The sequence below is a fragment of the Ambystoma mexicanum genome, chromosome 4p, assembly GCF_040938575.1.
Source record: "Ambystoma mexicanum isolate Mex_15411 chromosome 4p, UKY_AmexF1_1, whole genome shotgun sequence".
Classification (NCBI taxonomy): Eukaryota; Metazoa; Chordata; class Amphibia; order Caudata; family Ambystomatidae; genus Ambystoma; species Ambystoma mexicanum.
This window is the reverse complement of record NC_090927.1, coordinates 816234647-816242653: the sequence shown is the minus strand read 5'-3', so window position 1 is coordinate 816242653 and position 8007 is coordinate 816234647.

Sequence of the window (8007 nt, the reverse complement as noted above, 5' to 3'; positions counted from 1 at the left end):
GTCTGCCATGCATCTGTTACAGAGGGTCAGCTGGACTGTTGTACTAGGTGGTCGGGTGGTGGCTGCTGCTTCACACGGCCAGCTGGCAATGGGGCACTGCTGTGCCCCCACAATGGCTGAATGGTGCATGGCACTTGCATGTGTTACTTGGCTGCCCTCCCCACTGTTCTGGCTCACAGGGGTGGCCTAGGTGCACTGGCACATGGGTGCCTGTGGTGGCTCCCACACGCTGCACCTAGTCACAATGCCCGGCTCATGGGTATTCACACTGGGGGATAGGGTGGTGGGCTGTTGGCATTGTATTTGGTATTGGGGTTCACTGACCTTCGGCTTCCTGGGTACCAGCGCCTGCCTCCACTCCTCCTACTCCCTCTATCCCTGCCATGTCAATGATGGTGCTGCAGCACTCCTCCTATGGTGAGAGCTCTGGTGGTGATAATGATCCTGCCCTGGTTGCCATGCAGTCTATCCAGTGCTGGGCTAGGATGCTCCAGACCTGGACTCACATGTCGTTGAACCTCTTCCTGCAGTTTTCCCCATCCCTGGGGACACGGCCGACTGCAGAAACCTTCTGGCTGATGGTGCCCCAGATGTTGGTGCATTGGTGTGAAGGTCTTTTTCTGGCGGGTCCCATGCAGCTCATCATGGTGGCCTATCGCCACCTCCTCCAGGATGTTCAGCTCCCACTCTGTAAATTTTGGCTTACGGTGCCAATCCTGTGCTGCCTTGCCCCTTGCAGGCTCCTGAGACATTCTGGATGTTCAGATGCTCTGGATGGCTGCCAGGGACTCTGATTTTTAATGGAATGTCATTTCCAAGATGGCTGCCGCAGTGTTTCCCATTAAGGCAGTGACGAGTTACCCGCGGGTGCAATTTGCACACACGATGTTGCCTGCAGGCGGCACTGGTGCTATTGGCTTCGACTGGTATAAGCGTTACCGCCGTGGCTGTGTGCCCGCTGACTTGTGATACAGTGCTTTTTGTGCCACGACTCCCGGCGTTAACGCCAACACCGCTCAATGCTAATATCACCCGCTTACCAGCCAACTTGTGATGAGGCCCCAAGAAATGAAAAGTGGAAATCCTACTGCCAAATAAAAAAAAAACGAATGTGACATGCTCAGTGAAGTGCAGACACAGCAGTGAAATAAATGCAACAAAACAACCAGTAATAAAAGTGTGTAAAAAGTCGAGCAGAACACTTCTATTGTCTCTGGCTTAGTAACGGACAGAAAATTGCACCGCAGAACATTCCAGGACCGTCCTTCTGGCCGGTTCCAAGGGAACCACAGGTGAAATGGGAAGACGGGAAGGTTTTCAACAGTAAATGCACACTGTACATAGACCCTCTTATAGCGAATAAAGGAAAAATACACTTATTTCACTGTATGCATGTAGAGGGACAAAAAGTGCTTTAACAAACTAAATCTGCCTTAGGGGAGAGATGATGGAACACAGGATGTAGAAATATAGTACATTGCTATGAAGTGTGCAACACGAAAACTGGATCTGCATTATAAGAAGGAAAATCCATTAAACAATGTGTCATGGCCTTCGAGGATTAGGCAGGACATGCGATTTCAGAAAGGAAGAACATGGCAGTGTCAGGCTTCAGTTTCTTAAGAAGTGCAAAGTGTCAGAGATAACAAAAAAGACAAACAAGAAGGCTAGTAAAGGTGTGAATAACATTTACTGAGATCAAAATGTGAACACTGGAAAAAAAAAAGGTTGCTGGGAGAAAACTTGTCCATCATAAGCAAGAATGGGGGGCTTTGAAAACTAATCAGGGGATGTCAGCAGTTGTTTGCAAGTGTTACAGCTTCAACAACACATCACATCTAGCTAATGCCAAGGAATGTGTCGGATTTCAAACCAGCTGTTTGGAGTTTGTCCAAAAAGGCCACTTTGCTGCATATATTTTAACAGAGCTTCTATAAAAGAAGTGTCAGATCAGCTAGAGTGTACACATGTAGTCAAAATGGGAAGTACTGGCAAATACACAAAAGACGAAACCAGATGGAGATGTTCTTGTTTGCCTCTTGACCAGATTGTACAATTGTGAAATTGTGGTTTCGACTACATTTGAAGGATGCCCGTGGACCACCTACAGACATCAGTCAATATGTATGGTGACCAACCATTAGCAGTGGTAAGGGAATTTAAGGGTAAAGTGATGCTCAAGAGAAGGATGACTTGCACCAAGGTGTATGTTTCTAAAGTAGGATGAAACATCCTAGGGTGGCTGCAACAAGGGGTTCTGGGTATTTATCTTGATTTAATAAAGGTCGAACAGGTGTTGTTTCTGGAGGAAATTGTGCACAAGTCGCAGCGAGTGAGTGAAAGGGATACCAAAACAAGGTTTTTGAAAAGAAACTGAGAAAGTTGAAGGGTTTCGTTCATGAGAATAAATTGAAAGGGATGGAGCACCGTTGTCACCATAGGTTAGAAATATTCCCCTAAAACTGATGTATGAAAATAAATCATGTCGAAAGGGTGCAGAGCGAAGGTGTAAGAGTGGATGCGGCAGATTGCATATCACCGATTGGGGCGTTACGGAAGTCTGGTGGTGTGGTGAAGCTGTGTGTATTTGAGGATAGTAAAGACAGCAGGTCCGTGGGCCAGGAGGGGTATTGGCTCGGGCCCCCAACAAGCTTAGGCATCCTTTTCTAGGCCCTCTTGGGGCCTTTGGCGCCAGGCTCATACTTAATGAAGACTTGTGCTTGGGGACTACTTTATTTCAGTGCCAGTCAACATGGAGGCACCCACATAGCTTGGCTCCTTGGAACAAGCTATGCGGTATAGTGTTTTGGGTGTGGTAGCCTAGGGACTATTTTACCCTGGACTACTTTCTTGATACTATTTAAACCACACCCGACTTGGATAGCACACTTTGCGTTACTTTGCAATCCTACAATGTGACGGTCATCGTGTTCAGCTGCATCTGCGAACCTCGGAAGAACAGCATCTGAAAAACAAAAGTACATCGTTAATAGCAGCAGCTTACCTGTGATTCCACCGCTAGCTGCCCTCTGCTCCTGCAAACAGCATCCAAGGAACAGGGAGCCTCCCGGACCGTCAGATCTGCAAAAAGGAGAGAAACAGGACATTAGACATTTTACAATTGTGCCGGCAGCTTACCTCACGAGTCGCCCATCAACCAGCATCGCCTTGGGACTTCTTGCTCCGGGTGAGCACCGCAACCTACGGGAACAAGACACAACAGGTTAGCAAAGGAAAGGCATCATAGCGCTGCGCATAGCGCCTACTTACCGCATCAAGGTGCTCTCGAAGCACCATCACCTGCCGGCGAGTCCCAATTCAGCCAACGTTCCACAGCAAACTTCTGCGCACCTAAGGAGAGAGAATAGACATTATTTAAATCCAAGAAAGGAATACAGTATAACAGTAATAAGATCGACCTGAAAGACTCTAAAGGGCATGCATCAGTGAAGTAGCTATATCGCACTCGCCCACAAAGGACAACGTGCCCCTGCCAAGAAGGCAGGACAGAGAACACGCCAAACCCCATAACAAGGTGAGGAACGGTCCGGGGAGGGGCTGCGGGCATACAGGGTGTTGGGAGGCTCTTACCCCAGTTGCCCAGTCTTGAACATTGCCCACCTGTTTTCCAGGCATAACTTCTCCGCTGATTATACCTGGGAGCGGCTGAGAAGGGCACCAGAGTCCCCACAGCTGGGTGGCGTCCCCGTGGATACCAGGTGAACGTAACAAATACAAGGTTATTTTCCTAGATAGATTTAGGGTCCTCTTACATCGAGTGCAATGTCATGAAAAGTTGCAACCAAACAGCATTTAGAGGCCTCTTTAGTTTGTTTCAATTGAGGCACATGTCGTTGGGATGGGTTTGTGCTACCAGTGTTTTCCAAAAGTTGATGTAAAACATTGTTTGTGGGTGAGAATTATATCATGTTATTAGGATGACATTTTAATCTTTGGTTGCAATGCACAAGAGCATAATGAGATGCTGAAAAAACGTGTGTGTGTATTGTGCGATTAACACTACAGGAGAAGTGGTGCCCGTTTTGAAGGATTTAGAATATCCAAGACATGAGTTTAAAGGAGAAAATGGACTGAAACAATCTGTTGGTGGTTATCCAAAGACTTAAAGCGCAGAGCAATAGATAGGTGCTAATGTACGTAATGGGGCTTTTAGAATAGTATTGTAAATTTATAAAACATTCTTCGAATAAGACACTCAATGCAGTGACTAAAGGAGACCATATTTATACAGTGTGAAGTAGTAAGGTAAAAGATGAGGGCATTAACCTCACAATTTGTGCTAGGACTTGACTATTACTTATTTGGACGCTAGTGATACAGGGCTGTGGTGGGACTCAGTTACAAGATGAATAGGAGAGAACAATTGCATTGGTGTCAAGAACACTGAGGGGTTGGGGGTGACACTGGAGACAAAGATTCACTTTTGTGCCCCCCACAAGAGGCAAACATCTCATCAGGACTTCCTGACAGTTGCAAATACTCTTGGGATACTGATAAACTCTTGCTCATAGCATCCACGTCAATCTCAGCCATATCCATCGGTTGTCGACAAGGCAATGACATTTTGCAATCCCCAGAACCTCTGTCGTGTTGCCTGGTAGCACATCCCCTGTGCCCATTCATGATCACGGTGCCCTCGAACTTCCAGTCTCCAGATAACCAGCTGGATGATAGGAATCTACAGAATCACACAGTGGAGCATAAAGTTCCAGTCGACAATCAGTGCATTCCCCAGAGCTCCCCATGGGGAAATTCCCTGGAGCAGATGAGGAATCTGTAGGGGGGAAAAGGACTAATGTATCAGAAATAACATAACCGTGGATAAGTAATCTGTTCTTCTCTCCCTCGTGTCATCTAACCATCATGGAGATAGGTCAAAGGTCTTGCTTTAAAGGATGACGACTCCAATCATAGATAGTTTGGACTGCCAATTTGATGCTTACTGCATAATCAGTACTTTGCCATTGTTATTGTTTAGTTTAGTTTCATCATGGCTTCACAAATTAAAGTGTTTTTAAATCTGGTATTCACTTTTTTATCATGTGATTAGATATAGCTCTTTTGTCACCTTCCAATTCAAGTCACAATCTTTGTAACCGGCAACAGTTTATCCCAAGAGTGTTTCCCCCAATTCAAGTATTGCCTATGTTTTAGTTTTGCCAATAAGCTGGGGAGCATTGATGGCCACTCGACCCCATGACACTACCCCCTTAACCTTACTGGGTTGTTGTCCAAAGATTACTGACACTTTGTTAGTGTTGGCAATAAAAGGCTGTGGATTGTATTGCACAATTGTATACTCAACATTTTAAAAGGAACTGAATTTTTCAAATAGTGCAAGGGATATTGCACATCCCATCAGAAGACATCTGTCCACAAAGAATTTGTTTTCAAATTGAAAACATAACCATGGTTGTGATGCTGGGTGCAATGGGAGGAGCCTGAAAGCGGATTCGATATCCACCTTGGCCATCGGTGTGTTCTTACCACATGCGCTGATGGTTCTGAGGGCTTCTTGGAAATTGGTATATGACACAGCTGTCTCAGTTTCAGGGATCCTATCATTCACTGACTTGCCTGGCGGAAATAGTGTATATTTTCCCTGTTCTTTCTTGGGCATTAGCCCTAATGGAGAACAGATGTATTTGTTAAATGGCAGAATCTCCCATGGGCTGCCTGGCCAACCTAGCTCGATTTCCTTCTGTATTTTCTCGATTTTCTCTTTCACTATTGCGGTGTTCTCCGTGGCGGATTTTAAGTTTTGAGGAATTTGTGTCGAGATGTACCCCTTGAAGGGACTATGGAAACCTTCCATAAACCCTTCGCTTAGCAATATCCCGGTCTTTTTGTCTGGCTACATCTCCACCCAGTGCTTGATGTTTATGGGTGATTTCGCTGGTTTCAAACTAGCGTTCTGGTTCCTCTCGCTTGATAGTCTGGTGCACCTGGCGGCGCTATGTCCCTCCACCCCCCAACCCTGCACCTGCTGCAGCTATGCTGGTTTCTACACTCCTTTCCCTAGGAGCAGAAACTCTTCAAATTTCCAGCATGCAATTTTATTCCTGCCAGAAGTGTATGGCTTGCTTGTTGTCTGACTGCGGGTATTTGACTTAGCCCCCCCCCCCCTCCCCAGGGCTGCTTTTTTTTTTCGAAAAAAAGACTGTTCATTCTTAGTTTGGTGGTTCTCCCCTTCTGCACTTGTACTATTGCTATGCTGTCTTTGCTATCTGTACCGTATTTGTGGTGCTGGGGAGAGATTTCGTTTTCAAAACCTCATGAATATACAGGTTTGCCTCTATTTCATCCCAGCCCAAATCTGGATGAGTGTCCATTGATTCCCTGAATTCCCTGTCGTAGTTTTGCCATGCTTCTTCCCCAAATGCCCCCTTCACCTGTCTTTTTTTGTCTTGGTATGCAAACAATGCAGTAACATCCTCTGGGATTTTTTTCTAATATTACAATTGCCATGATGGCAAAGGCTTTTGACGCATTCCAAAAATGTGATTTCTTGGCTGTGCTTTTCTCTCCCCTTTTCTGGTCATCTCTGAATACATCATATGCCTTCTTCTTGGCTTCTAATAGAGAGAATAGTTCTATAAATTCCTTTTCCCTGTCTTTTCCTTTGCTTTCTGGTCTATATTCCATGCTAGCGTTCTTTTAAATCTGCTTTGTGTCGGTAAGGCTGGTGCAGATCTATCCAAATTTAAACTGCCGTTGCTGCGGTTGGTGTGTTCTGTGGGCATATCTTTGCTAACGTTGACATTGTTCGCCTCACTTTTAGCTGCACCCCCACCTGTGTTGTCACAAGCTTGCAGGCCCTCTTGTGCCATGACCGTGTTTCCCACTGGTATAGGTGATCCTGCTCTGGGAAGGGTGGGTGTTGTTGCTGTCCCTGCTCCCCCTTCCAGGCTCTCAGGTGGCCTTGTTTAGCCACCCCCCCACCTGTTGTCTCCAGATTATTTGCTTCTGTGCAGGCCACTTGTTTTTCCCCCCAGTTTAGTCATTAATTTCTCTAATCTGTCGAAACTAGCTGCTGCTAGTGTTTCTTGCTGTGCATTATATTCCAAGGCAAAGTTTTTCAAACATTTCTGTCATGCGTGCTTCTTTTTTACCTTTATTGTTCGTTTATTCCACTCCTGCGTCTTTCGCGATGACCTGTTCTCCTGACTTCACCTTTTTCTTTGCTGGCTCAGCTGCTGTGCTGTGCTCCTCTGCATGGTCTTCCTCCTCTCTTGGTGAGTCGTCCCCGAGCCTTTTGCGAACCCAGGTCCAGCCATGGACCTTCTCTGCTGCTGTTGTCCATTCCATCAGCCTGGATCCTCTTTTTTCAGCATTTGTCTGTGCTTTTTGTAATTCCTCACTAATACTTGTGCTGCCTGCGTGGTTAAATTCTCAGAAGTCCTCTTTGCCTTTATGAATAGCAGTCAAACTCATCGTCACACTGCAGTCCTTGTGCTTTGCCGGTGTAGCGTGCTTCTGTCAACTTTCACTTTCTTCCCGAAGCGAGCGCAAGCCTGCGTTCCTGGTTGCCAAGCAACCTTGGCCGGGTGCTTTCCTTCTGCCGTGCTCTGTGCCTGCTCGGCCTGTCCTGCCCTCCAGTGATCTGAAGTCTTTGGCCCTGCTGCTTCGGGTCGGTCTGGAGCCAGTCTTTGGCCCTGCTGCTTCGGGTCGGTCTGGAGCCAACGTGGACCCGCAAGCGCTCCAGGTGAGGTTTTCTGAAGTTCTCAGCTCGCCTTTGTGGTGTTCCAAGCGCTTCTTGTGGTCTCACCCACACGCTTTACCGGTCCCTCAGCGCACTTCTCACTGCAGCCTCGCTCAGTGCATGTATAGAAATGCACGTGGTCCGGTCATTGGAACCGGCTCGCGAGCAAATCACTGGCCGCAGTGTTGTTGATCCCGGGCTCTTGAGCAGGACTATGCTCTACATGCAATGTGAACATTCAAGAGTCTTCTGTAGGCGCAGAACGTCTCTTTTGCGCTCTGTTC